Below are 14,411 nucleotides of genomic sequence, written 5' to 3'. Positions count from 1 at the left end.
TTTCCTCACAAAGGTTCTAGCTTAAAGATGAAATAATGGCAATGATGATTGAGATGCTTGATGATATAGCAGAGGTTCTCCCCCTACTGATCTTCCGGAGAAATCCGTACTTTAGAGAAGATCTCGCGTACTCGAAAACCGGGGTTGTTACATTCTACCCTCCTAAAAGAAAATTTTGCCCTCAAAATTTCAGTTACCTGAGAACAGATGCGGGTAATCAGCTCTCATCTTATCTTCCAATTTCCAAGTGCGCTCTTCTTCTCCTCTTTTTCCCCAAACAACTTTGGCTAAACGAACAGTCTTGCCTCTAGTTGCTTATCACTTCTTTTTACGATCTTAACTGGTGATGCTTGATATGTCAAATCATTTCGTAACTGTACTGTCTCTGGTTGTAAAACGTGATTCTCGTCAGGAATATATTTCTTAAGTTGCGAGATATGAAAAACATGATGAAGATTTAACAGGTTTGGAGGAAGGGCTACTTGATAAGCTACTGGACCGACTCTTTTAAGTATTTGGAAAGGTCCTATGTATCGAGGGTTAATCTTTTTAATCTTAAGAGCTCTACTTATTCCAGTAGTCGGGGTTACTTTTAGAAAGACATGGTCTCTCTCACTAAACTCTAAGGGTCTACGTCTATTATTGGCATAGCTCTTTTGACGGCTTTGTGCTGTCTGGATCTTCTAACGAATCCCTTTTATCTTCTCAGTAGTTTCTTGCACTAAGTCTAGACCTAAGACACTAGCTTCTCTGTCGTCATTCGAACACAATGGTGTCTGACATCTTCCTCCGTAGAGAGCTTCGTATGGTGCCATCCCGATACTTTGTTGGTAACTGTTGTTGTAGACGAACTCGATCAATAGCAAATATTTATCCCAACTGCCTTGGTTATCCATCACATAAGATCTTAGCATGTCTTATAATGTCTGAATTGTCCGCTCAGATTGTCCATCTGTCTGAGGATGGTATGATGTACTCATGTGCAATTCTGTCCCCAATACTTTTTGAAAAGCTCCCCAAAATCTAGAAGTAAACTTTGGATCTCGATCTGAAACAATTGACGAAGGTATCCCGTGCAATCGTACGATTTCTTGAATATATATCCGTGCTAGCCTTTCTAAGGTATAGTCAACTCGAATCGGAAGGAAGTGCACTGACTTTGTCAACCTGTCCATAATTACCCAGATGGCATCGTGTCCTGTTGAGGTCCTTGGCAATCCCATAACAAAATCCATAGTGATCTGCTCCCATTTCCATTGCGGTATTTCCAAGGGTTGCAGGGTTCATGACGGTTTCTGATGTTCCACCTTCACCTTCTGGTAGGTTAAACATTTTGAGACATAATCAGCTACTTCTTTCTTTAAGCCTGGCCACCAGAACATTTGTTTCAAATCTTGATACATCTTTGTCATTCCAGGATGCATAGAAAATCTACTTTGATGAGCTTCTGGTTCTTCTGCGTTCATCCGTCTCAGCATCGTCATCATTTCTGAGTCCTGTGCTTGTGTTTGCTAAATACTAATATTAAAATCTGGTGTTATACGCAATTGGGCCAAATGGACTCCACTTGACGTCTCAGTCATAGCCAACTTAAGGTCCTCAAATTCCGTGAGTAACTTTTCTTCCTTTATCATCATCCAAGAGATACTCAAATTCTTCCTGCTTAAAGCGTCTGCCACCACATTCGCTTTTCCTAGGTGATAACTTAATTTGAAATCATAGTCCTTCAAAAATTCCATCCACCTTCGCTGTCCAGAATTCGCACTTTGATAGTTTAGCATATAACTTCCGAGTCCTCAGTGTCTGCAATACAGTCCTTAGATGCTCTTCATGCACTCTTTCTGTCTTCGAATAGATGAGAATATCGTCTATAAAAACTACTACAAACTGATCAAGGTACGGACAAAAAATACAATTCATGTAATCCATGAAAATCGTAGGAGTATTAGTTAGTCCAAACGACATAACCGTATACTCATAGTGACCATAACGAGTTCTAAATGCAGTCTTCGATATATCTGATTCTTTCACTCGAATCTAGTGATAGCTCGATCGCAAATCAATCTTCGAGAACACAGTTGCACCTTCCAACTGATCCATCAAATCATCTATCCGTGGAAGTGGATACTTGTTCTTGATAGTGACTTTATTTAGCTGTCGGTAATCTACGCAAAGTCTCATTCCACCGTCTTTCTTCTTTACCAGCAATACTGGAGCTCCCCAAGGTGATGCACTAGGACGAATAAATTTTTTTTCAAGTAGCTCATCCAACTACTTCTTCAACTTTGCAAGTTCCAATGGTGACATCCGGCACGGTGCTATAGAAATCGGTCTGGTTCCAGGTACTAGTTTAATGCTGAATTCTATCTCTCACTAAGGAGGAAACTCAGGTATGTCGTCCGAGAAAACATCAGGAAATTCCTTCACCACTCAGATTCGTTCTAAGCTTAGTTCACTGTCATTCGAGCTAGCCACTAACAGAACGTACCCCTCATAATTCCTCCCGTCTAAGGTAACTTTTATAGAATTCAGATATAAAGTATAAGGCAGAAATGGTTTAATATTTAAACTATCAGATGGAATAACAGCAGTTCTTTCATAGCAATCAAGGAAAGCATGATACTTAGATAACCAATCTAATCCTAGAATAACTTCTAAACCACATAGAGGCAAACATATTAGATCATGTATAAAAGTCATGTTCCTAATAGCAAATGGTACTTGCAGGCACACTAAACTAGTCAAAGCATTTTGGGATGCAGGTGTATGGACAATTAGATCAAAGTTCAATTCAGAGAAATCTAGTCCTAACTTACGAGCCACAGTTAAAGAAATAAAGGAATGCGATGCACCCAAATCATACAGTACAGTTAGAAATCAATTTTTGATATAACACTGACCTTGGATCAGGGCGTCTAATTGCATAGCATCATCAGCAGTTATAGCAAGCACTCGATCTTGTTGTTGGGTCCTAGTTAGCTGTTGGATCATTCTCTTCTTACAGTTCATAGCCATATGTCCAGGTTCCTCACAAATAAAGCAAGCATTTGTCCCATATAGGCAAGGTCTATTACTGTGATCTTTTCCACAGCGTCTACAAGTAGAAGTTGCTTGTGTCTGTTAGGGTTGCTTACCCTTATTCTGCCTCATTCTACATCCATTTCCACCCGTTGGGCGAGCAAGAATGTTACCAACATGTGGGTTTCTTCGCTGTGGTACACCATGCACCTTAAAATGCACCCTTCGACCAGCGGAGTGATGATTGCTAGAATTCCTTGGTGGTAAATTCTGCTGACCCATTGTTATCGCTGCCATCTGCATCTCACAGTCCCCCTTCAACAGGTTCTGGTTATCCAACTTTGGTTTTCCCTTCATTATCGTTCGACAATTTTTTGCCTTATGCCCAATATTGTTACAACAATAGCATTTGCCAGTACCAAGCGAACAGGGCCTGTTGCCATGATTCTTTCCGCACTTTGAGCATATTAAAATCTCCTGAGAAGTAACCAAGGTCATAGGTCTCCCATTATTCAGTGCATCTGCGTTACTATTCCCTCCATGCTCGTTATTGCACTCACCACTACGCTCATCGTTCTTTTCCCTTAAACGATTAACTACCCGGGTAATCGCATTTGTCGTATCACGCATAGCTTCAGCCATGGCATGAGTCGCAGCTATAAAAGCCTCTGCACTTCTCACAGGGATATCTCCCGAACTCTCCCGTCGTATACCACGTCTTTGTCTCTGTGCAGCCATCAGAGTCCTGTTCACATCCCACATTCAATATCAAGGTGATCAATATTAACGTTTCAGGTAGAATGTGAATAGTCTCTAAAATGGTTACACAGCGACAATCATGCAACTTATATCTCATAGATATCCTTTAAGCATGAGACACACAACAGAGTATGCAATAAAGCACAGTCAGTCCACTCCCCAGGCTCTACTAGGAATGAACTGCTCTGATACTAAATTGTAACGATCCAATTTTCAGTACGCCTAGGACATACTAGAAACTGAGCGCTACCAATTTTTCATCCTAATTATTATCTATTATTTATTATATGAGCCTGATTCGTTGTTAAAAGCGTAGTTAGTTTGCGAGGTACTTTACTTTTTTTTAAAAATGTTTAGATTAATAAACAGAATCATTTATAATCAATTCACAAATAATAACAGATAAAACAGTTATAAACAACCACACATAAATACATCACATGTAGTTGACAACACTCGGTGATTCAGCCTTTATTAGAGTATAAACTTTTAGTTAGAACACCCCATGGATATAGCTACCACCCTAACTTTCAGAAATTACAAAATAACCCCCAAACACCAAAATATTTACTTCCTTACCCTTTTTAAGATCTAAAAGGTGTTCTTTAATGTTCTTCATCACACTTAAAGTGTTCTTCATGTTCTTCATAAATTCTTCAGATTCTTTCTTTGTTTTTATCCGTTTTTCAGTCTTTTCAGCAACTGATTTTTATTATAATTCATAATAAATTAGCAGCCACTAAAACTCCATCTTTTCTACATGATTTCAAAACAAATTGAACCTCAATTTAAGCCTAGGGTTTAGTTTTTCCAGCAGTCCCAAGAACATAAACTCAAAGCTTGAATTTCATCAAATTTCATCAAAATTTCACCAAGAATCAATCATATATGCAACCAATTTTTAGCACAGCCAAATCATACAACATTCACACAACTCAAACACAAATAATCAAGATTAATTTTGTGACACCCTGCCTAGTTTTGCTGCTCCTAATTCGGTTAGACTTTCAGGTGGTCTTTAAGCACTTTTTCCTCCTAAATCACATCAAGAACAACTTTAAATCCAAAAACCCTCAACTAACCAAATCTCACTCAGCTTTTTAGGAAGTGATTTATAACCTTAGACTTGCTGGAAATCCACGTTTCTTGGCTTTCAAGTCAAGTTAAGCATGATTCCTAAGGAAGAACATCAAGAAAACACATTTCTAAGCATGTTTCCTTGAAACCGAATCAAAAGGGAGATGGTGTAGCCAACTCACCTTGATTCCAGCCTTGATAAGTCATATGATCATGTAGAGAAAGAAGAGAGGATCATTTTGGTTGGATTGGAATTTGGATTGGAGTTTTAGTTCAGCAGAAATCAAGCTTTGAAGATTTGGAACTAAGAACTTTTCTCTCTTTTTCTCTCTTGGAAATTTCGGCCACAAAGTGAAAATGAACCAGCCTTGGGAGTCTTGGGGGTGTAGGATGAGTTGTGATTGCTTGGCTTGGAGGTGGATTAAAATAATATTAAAATATCTCAGGTGTATAACTACTAAAACTAGGTGTATCGAAACACTTGTAAAAACATCTCTAAAAATTATTTTCTGAGCTACTAGCATAAGTGACATTAGTAACATATTTATTATGAGAGTAAAACATGTATAATGAGGCCTTAGCATTGCTAAAATCATCAGAGAGTGCTGGTGCTAAGCTGCACCAGTAAACTGTGAACCCGGTTAAACCGATTTTCTGTTTTAAACTAAAACTGGAAGGTAACCTTATAATATCATTCAAGAAGCTTATAATACTAATATAACGATAATATTATCCTATTATATCTCTTCTCTCATTAATCAAATCCGGTTCGTCAAACAAAGACTAATTACGAAAAATAGGATTCAAAACTCCTAACCGATACGGTTCAAAAACTAGGTTCTTCGTGACTGCGTTATCGAGCTTTCCTCACAAAGGTTCTAGCTTAAAGATGACATAATGGCAATGAGGATTGAGATGCTTGATGATATAGCAGAGGTTCTCCCCTTACTGATCTTTCGGAAAAATTCGTACTTTAGAGAAGATCTCGCGTACTCGAAAACCGGGGTTGTTACAACAAGCCCCTATTCACCCCTTTCGCTTGAAATAATGAGAAAATAGCCTGAGAGATGGTGAATGGTCTAACAGTTCCATCAATATCTCGAACGCCCGAACAAAACCCCAGGAGTTAGGGTGAAGCTGGGTTGGGACGCAATTCAACCAATACAAAACCCCATACTCAAACTCGGTAAAGGAAAGTCTCACACCCAGCTCAGTGAATAGACAACTATACATGTAGAAGAAGTACCAATCATCTAATCGGTCACAGACCCGGTCATCCCTTCCACAAGGTAATAACTCTATCCTAACATTACTACCGTTTCTGACCCAAATATTCGACCCCAACAGCCTCACCGACTCCTCATCATCAAACTGAGACACACGCTCTTTTACCCTAGCATCAACCCAATCATATGGGTCACCCACATTACAGTTCTCCATCAAGGGCAAGGAAAGAAAAAGCAAGAAAACAAAGCAGAAAGGTAGGAAGAATCAAAACTGACCTTGCTTACTCATTTTCAGATAAGAAGAGAAAATAAACTTTTTTTTTCCAAAACCCAGCAGTTTGAAAGAAAAGAAGTATAGCAAAAGATAACTCCTATAAAGCAAACGGTTACCAAACCTTTTCATTTACTCCAGATTGTCAAAAAAGAGAGAAGCATTAAAACCACTACTAAATCCAACGGACATGGGTGCCTAGAAAAATGGGACAGTTTCACATCAATCATGTCATGATGGCGCACAGAACGAAGCTACTACTACAAAAATGTTTTGAATTCTGCACAGAACCAAGCCGAGCTTGGGGGCTGTAAGGAACATACACGGCAACAACTCAGCGACCGAGGATTGCGGTATCCCTGGTTTGAAAGCTCGCCTTAGTCCTGTCTAAACCAAGGCAAGCTTGGGGGCTATGATACGTCACCACTATCCTCGGCCGCCCGAAAAGCTCGGCACATGAACAGATAAGATCGGCCTCGCCCATTTAAAAATAGAGAACGTGCTTAACAAACCTAATCACCAAAACAGAATACCATAACCAACCTACAAACTCGGACTTATCCACATTAAACGGGTAAAACAGCTTCTATAAAACCGAATTAATATAATACATTTTTACTTTTAATATTCTAAGAATTAGTAATCAATTACCAATTTTTTTGTTAAAAATTATTTGTACAAAATAAAAATAATTACAAAAAATTGGAGTATTATTCTAAAAATATACGAAGGATGAAGTTTATTGTAGATGCTTTCCCTCCATATAAATATTAGATTGGTGTAACTTCTTAGCCTTAGGAACAAGAATCCTCTTAACTTTCTATTTGGTAAAGGAGAGTTGAGCATACTTGCTCAATATGAGTATGAAAGAATATACATATGGCTAGAACTTTGATTTCCCTATTCTATAAAAGAATTGATTGTTCCTGCTACACAATTTTGATATAAGCATATGTTCTTTGCTTTTCCTTCTCTCACATTCATAGAATTATATCAAATTTACCTATGAGATTGAGAATTTAATCAAGGGCATGCCCTAGTTCATAATCATCATCGTCAATTCATTAACATGTTCATATTATTTATGACTTTTTAAAATTGCCTCAACCAAAAACAGTTGACTTGGTTTCTGTTTGGTCTATGTAAATGATTATATAGAAGATAATTTCATTTTGTCTCATGAATCGTAAAAAATAGAATTAGAGTAGAGAGAAAGAAGATAACACAGTTAGTGAAATTTTTACTATCATTTCAAGTATTACATATACCAATTTTCTAGGATTCAACGTAATCTTATGTGGACACACAAGTTTCAACATAAACTTGACTTGGCTATGTAACTATCTAGACTCAATACACTAAATACTTATCCAACTTAGTAGGGGATATCTCTCAGGTACATGACACAAAACAGAAAATACAACCAAAAGAAATTCGAAATCACTCTTGACTTTTCTCTCAAGTGTTTCTCTAAGCCTTTTCACTCAATGATATTTTCTCAATGCCTCTCTTTCTTGCATTTTATCTCAGAAAGATATACATTGAAATAGAAATACAAACAGTAAAACATGAAGGAGATGATGATTCACAGCCTTTATGCTATAAGTTGAACTGGATTTAGCTCTCTCTGATGAAGCTCTCCATCTTGAAGGAATGTTTCTTTGATCTAGAAACACTGTTCAAAACGTTGAACTCTCACATGGAAGCTCTCTATGAAACTCAAATTTTGGTCCTCTCTCCTTATCTTTAAATGAGAATCATTTTTCTTTTTGTATGTTGCTTGAGCCACAGCAAGGGTTTCTTCAAAGTCAATTTCTTGATCCTTAGGCTAACTGAAATTCTCCTTTTTTTTTTCTTCTATCAACCCCAAAAATTAGGAATTTTGAATAAGGACTTAGCACCGTAGCAGACATAGCAGTAGCACAATTCAACTTTTTCAACAAGCTTAGCAAAATTCAAACCATTAGATTTGTGCTTTGACTCCAATAAACACTTTCAACCATTGATTCACAATAGAAATGTTCAGCCACCACTTTCTTCATTTTTTTTCAAAATAGTGGTGCATAGAGTAGGAGAAGATGTGAAGTAATTAACTTGCATGCAAATGGAAACAAATTACCTTTAACTTCTGAACTTACTTAGCATGCTTTTGATTAACTTAATTTGACAATAACTTCCTTGATCTACTTTTCCTTTCCTTCTTCTTTGGTGTTTGAACTCGAAAGTGAAGCGCTCTCTCTCTCTGGTGTTTACCCGAAGTGAACACATGCTGGGAGTTAGCTTATGGTTCCTTTTCTTTTGCTTGGAAACTAGTAGGCTTGGTTAATGAATCATTTTTTATTCAACTGCTTCGGTTCATTTGGTTTCTAAGGCTTGGGCTGTAACATAAACAATTTGGGACTACACACTTGAATCACATCATCAAAATCCACTTAGGTTATTAACCCAAATCAATCATGTTTGTCTTCATCAATATGTTATTTATTTTTCTAACTCAACAATAACCTTTCAAAAAGTAAATTGATAATTTAGGTTTGGTTTAACAAAGTCTTTTACCTTTTAAAATAACTTATGAGTTCTGCTGGGCAGACAATAGAAGGTACGAACAACGTGAATATTGGGCTGCACTTCACGCCCACTAAGACAAAAAAAATATTTCTATTTATCTACCATAATCCTAGCCTCTCATCTTTCGCCTTTCTCTCTTTTTATCGTAGCCGCTTCACTCCCCGTTTCCTGTAGCGCCATCACCAACACACCTCACTGCCGTTGTTACCGTCTGAAGAAGCAACGCGCTGCACCGTCGTTGCACCTTCTTCTCCCATGCATCGCGCCGCCCATGTGCTCCCTACAACCGATGCCACCGATGCTCCTTCTTCTTCCCTGCATCCCGCCCCCTGCACCTCAGCCCTTACTTCCACACTGCTGCGTCGTGTTTTTGCCACTTCATCCGTAACGCTTTACTTCGTTCACCCAAATGGTATGACCCAAATAAATATCCACGTCATAGTGAAAAGAACCATCCGCATATATAGTAAAATGAACATCCTACGGAGTATGTGCATGTAAAATCAAGCAAATCAAGTACAATACCAATGGTATAACCAAATAAATATCCACTTTAGAATGAAAAGAACCATCGGCATACATAGTAAAATGAACATCCGACTTATTTGATAAGAGTTGTGAATGGTGCGCGATTTATAACCTACAAACTAATCGACAAGTGCACCAGGTCGTACCAAGTAATACCTCAGGTGAGTAAGGGTCGATCTCATGAGGATTGATGGATCAAGCAACAATGGTTAAGTGATTTACTTAGTCAGACAAGCAGAAAATGGTGTTGAGATTTCAACAGCATTAAACAGTAAATTTAGAATTAAAGGCCCAATAAATTGATGTGAAGAATATGGGAGAAAACAGTTAAGGTTTCAGAGTTGTTTATCTTTCGGATTTCTATTTCTTACCAACTATTTTAATTATGCAAGATTCAATTCATGGCAAACTATATGTGACTAAACCGTAATTTCTTAATAATTTAGTCTCCTCTAACTTAGTTAATCGCCAATTCCTTGGTCACTTAATGTCAATTAGAGGTTTAAGTCTAATTCTAGTTTATTAGCTACAAAAACCCTAATTACCCAAAGTTAACAGGATTATACGTCACGTATCCCAATTAGTTCATGTAATTAGCAATATAGGAAGAAATTACTTTCAAACTATGTTCAGGTGAGAGACCTCTTCCAAGGGTCACAAGAATGCATCTAGAATAAGGGTCATACTTCCATTCTACCTAGATTCATAAAATCAAGTATGAAAGTAATCCTTAAAACTGAATCAATACATTAATTAAAACAGAAAAGCAATAATTGCAATCCATAGAAATAAACAGAACTCCTAACTTTAACAATGGAGGTTTAATTGCTCATGGAGAAAATAAACCCTAGCAGAGAGAAAATGCAAAAGTGCGGAAGAGAGAACTCGGCCCAAAGGACTGAATCTTTTTCCTTTTATATCTAATCCTAATTAATGTAAAATATATTTTCTAAGACTAAATAATATCTTTTCTTATTATAAAATAAAATAAAGTTTTAATCAAAATTACTTGAAGATCTTGTGCTAACTTGTGCATAGGCGTGAGGACCACCAATTTTGCTGAACCTAGCGCCAAACTTGGGCTGGACCAAGTTTGGCGCCACTCCACCGGTGTGATTATTGTGGCTTTCCTTGCTCTTGGTGCCAAACTTAGAGAATCCCAAGTTTGGCGCCACCAAGGCAATGCGTTTGGAGAGTTTGCAATGATCATGGCGCAAAACTTAGACTATCCCAAGTTTGGCACCACCAAGGCCGTGATTCCAGACAAAGAAGTGCATACTATTATATATCGTTAGAAAGCTCTGAAAGTTAGCTTTCCAATGCTGCTAAAACTGCATCAATTGGACCTTTATAGTTCAAGTTATTCCCATTGGAGTATGACGAGGTCAGGGTTTACAGTATCATCCACTTTAATTTCTTCCTTTTTCTTCTACAGGAACTCTGTCAAATCCGTCTGAGTGCTACCTGAAATAAACCAAATTGCACACAACTCAAAGTAGTGTTCATAGTGGCTCAAAAATACTAAATCTTGATTAAACTTAACAAATTCGAATGCAAATTCACTAGGAAAAGATAGGAAAAATGCTCACGCATCACAACACCAAACTTGAATTGTTGCTTGTCCTCAAGCAACCAAAACTAATATCCACTTAAGATGTGATTTTGCATGGGATTTGAGTTCTCAATTAAGCTCCTGTCTGCCTCAAAGTGAGGCTAACAACATTGAAACCTTGAATAGTTTCGACATTTCACTATCCTTTGAATCTTAGAAATGTTAATGTCATTCGAAATTAGAATCTAGATAATATTATGAATTCTCTAGTCTTTTTACTTTGGATTAATCCTTGAACACAGCAATTTCCTTTTATTTTCTTTTATTTGGTGCTTTGCACCTTGAGCCTAGCCGTGACTTTAAATGCTTTGTCTCAAGCTTTACTTGACACAAAAACACCACAAGCACTCAACTGGAGAACTCTCTTTGAGTTCTAATTTTTCTTTTAATTACTCCCAGACAGTGGTGCTCAAAGTCTTTGGCATACTCTATTAGTTGCACGTGATCTCGACTCTTAGTGCTCTATCTCAAGGGTTACTTGACACATTCACACCACAAGCATATGGCCAGGAAAACAACTCTTTGAGCTTTTAATCATACTTGACCTTCCTAGCCATTAATGCTCAGAGCCTTGTACTGTGCTTTTCTTTATTTTCTTTTTTGATGTTTCTTTTGCTTCAAGGATCAAAATTTTGTTTAATTTAGAGAATTCATAATATTTCTCTAAATTCCCGTTCCTCATGCACCAACATCCTTTGATTCAAATTCAAATATGCACTGTTCATATCATGCATTCAGAATCATAGGTAATACCATCACATTTAAGTAAATAAGACTACTCTTAAATATAACTCAATTTCTCATGCAATACATCACTTCTTTTTCTGTTGATTTTTCAAACTTAATGAGCGGTACATGAGACACAATTTTTTTAATTTAAAAACAAACAACAGAATTAAACTAAACCTAGGAATTGAAAATGCTAAAAATCATGCAGGCACTCAACGCAACAGAAAACAGGAGATAACGAAATAAAAGCAGAAGGGAAAATAGAATGAAAGGAACTCAACCACCTCGATTATCCTGGTGGCCATCCCTCTCTTCATCATCTTTTAGGCTATGTAGAGCATAGCCTCCAACACCAAACTTAAAGTGGTTGCTTGTTCACAAAGAAAAATAGTGGTGATGGAATTATGAATAATCATGATTAGTTAGAGAAAGCCATTAAGTGAGGCAAGAGCTAATTCAATTAAAATAAACAGAATGAAAACAAAATGAAATTAAGGACAGAATAAAAGGTTACCAACGGTTGAGTTGCCTCCCAACAAGCACTTCTTTAACGTTACTTGATTGACGGTTGATTGTTGCTAAGGTGGAGGTTGATCATAGTGCTTCAACTCCTCCCCTCTCATTGTGAATCTTCTCCCTATATCCCCATGAAGTAGCTCAATGTGCTCAAGAGAGAGGATTATGTTTACTGTATAAGTCAACACTAGATTACTAGTCAACACCACCTTCATTCCTGGGAAAAAATCTTCAGTGGGATCTTTTTATTTCTCCATCCTCTGGGTACTCTCTTATTGGAAACCTCTTCCTTGGTGGATGATGCATTTCCAACACCAAACTTATATTTGATGTTAGGGGGAATTCTGTTGATTGTCACCAAAGGAGGTTTCGGCTGCAGATCTTGTTGTGCATCATCAGAGGATTTTTAAAGGTTTGGATCAATAAGCTTAGTCTGCATGCACCCCTCCTCTTCACCTGATTAATGCATATTTTTGAAGACATGAAAGACCAATTGCTCATTATGCACTCTAAGCACTAATTCACCTTTTTTCACATCAATCAGAGCTCTCCCAGTGGCTAGGAATGATCTTCCTAAGATTATAGAGGCATTTTCATCCTCCCCCATGTCAAGAATCACAAAATCTGCTGGGAGGAAGAACCTACCCACCTTGACCAAGATGTTCTCCACTATTCCATGTGCATGCTTCAAAAGATTTATCTGTCATTTGTAATGCTATTCTTGTTTGTTTTTCCTTTTTGATTTGTAGCTTTTTTATCACAGACAAGGGCATTAAATTTATACTTGCACCCAGATCACATAAGGCTTTCTCAAAGGTAGTGCTCCCTAATGGTACATGAAATTTGAAAGCTCCCTGGATCTGACATCTTCCTTGGCAAGTCATTCTGAATTATGGCACTACATTCCTTAGTCAGGACAATTGTCTCATCTCCCTTTAAAGGCTTCTTTTTTTACAACAACTCCTTCATGAATTTAACATAGAGAGGCATGTGCTCCAAAACTTCAGCAAAAGAAATATTAATTTGTAACTTTCTGAAAACTTCCAAGAACTTTGAAAACTACTTGTCCTTGGTCTCCTTTTGAAGTCTCTGAGGATATGGCATCTTAGGCATTAGGAGTGTTCGTGGTGCGGTTTGGTTCGGTTAGTTAGGAAAAAATCATCCGATCCGATCGTTTATTAAGACTGCAGTTCGGTTTGGTTTGGTTTTTTATCGAGACCATCCGAACCTAACCAAACCAATTAATATAAAATGAAAAAAAATAATTTACATTTAACATAGACCAAACCCTAAAATGTCCCAATTTCACAAACCCTAACCTCAATTTCAGAGCAAGAATATAACTCAATCCAAATTTATCAATTAGAATTCAAACCCTAAACATAATCCTAATTTCACATTGACAGAATTCAAACCATAGCAATTTCATCAATAAAAAATAAAAACATATATTAAAATCTGTGACAACGCCGGAACAGAGGCAGGCCAGAGGCAGAGACGGTGGCGAAGCTGTGAACAAACTGCATAAACAAATACCACAATTAACAATAACCAGCAATTTTAAAATACACTAAACATAGAACAAAAATTATTCAAACAGAAGCAAAAATTCAAACAAAATAAAATTATTAACAATTTAAAAAAATCAACAACAAATAAATGAACCATCAACAATAATTAATACCTGAACAATCAACAACAATTAAAATCAACAACAATCAGTAACAAATACATAATACATAGAATAGAAATTATTCAAATTAATACCTGACTGGGAGGCGCTAGTTCGGCGAAGATGGTAGGGGTTGGGAGGCGCTAGTTCGGTGAAGATGGTAGGGGTTGGGAGGCGCTGGTTCGACGGGGCTGAGAGGGGCTGCTGGGAGGGGATGGGAGGCGCTGTTTGGCGTGGGGGTAGTCTATTGGATCGCAGGGGTAATGGCGTGGGGGTGTAGGGGGGTGTTGGTTTTGAGAGTTTCTTTGGGGTAATAGGATTGGAGGGTCGTCGGGGAGGGTCGGGGAAGGTAGGAGCGGTTTGTCACGGAGGGTCGTCGGGGAGAGTCGGGGCGGTTTATCGCGGAGGGTCGGGGAGGGTCGTCGGGAAGGGTCG

General features: G+C 37.7%; 1 long non-coding RNA gene across 2 annotated transcripts; it reads right to left on the bottom strand.

Moving 5' to 3' along the window:
- On the bottom strand, positions 8,999-14,233 carry LOC110264462. 2 transcript variants are annotated; one of them, XR_002350646.1, is made up of 3 exons: positions 14,072-14,233; positions 13,543-13,824; positions 8,999-9,009 (listed from the first exon to the last, which is right to left on the bottom strand). It is a non-coding gene; the product is annotated as an uncharacterized LOC110264462 (long non-coding RNA). The 2 variants fall into 2 exon arrangements; XR_002350645.1 differs by lacking the exon at positions 8,999-9,009 and adding an exon at positions 12,994-13,004 and having other exon boundaries at positions 13,533-13,824.

The sequence above is a fragment of the Arachis ipaensis genome, chromosome B07 (genome assembly GCF_000816755.2).
Source record: "Arachis ipaensis cultivar K30076 chromosome B07, Araip1.1, whole genome shotgun sequence".
Taxonomy (NCBI): Eukaryota; Viridiplantae; Streptophyta; class Magnoliopsida; order Fabales; family Fabaceae; genus Arachis; species Arachis ipaensis.
Note: the sequence above shows the minus strand (reverse complement) of the source record. Positions and strands in the feature narration are given on the sequence as shown.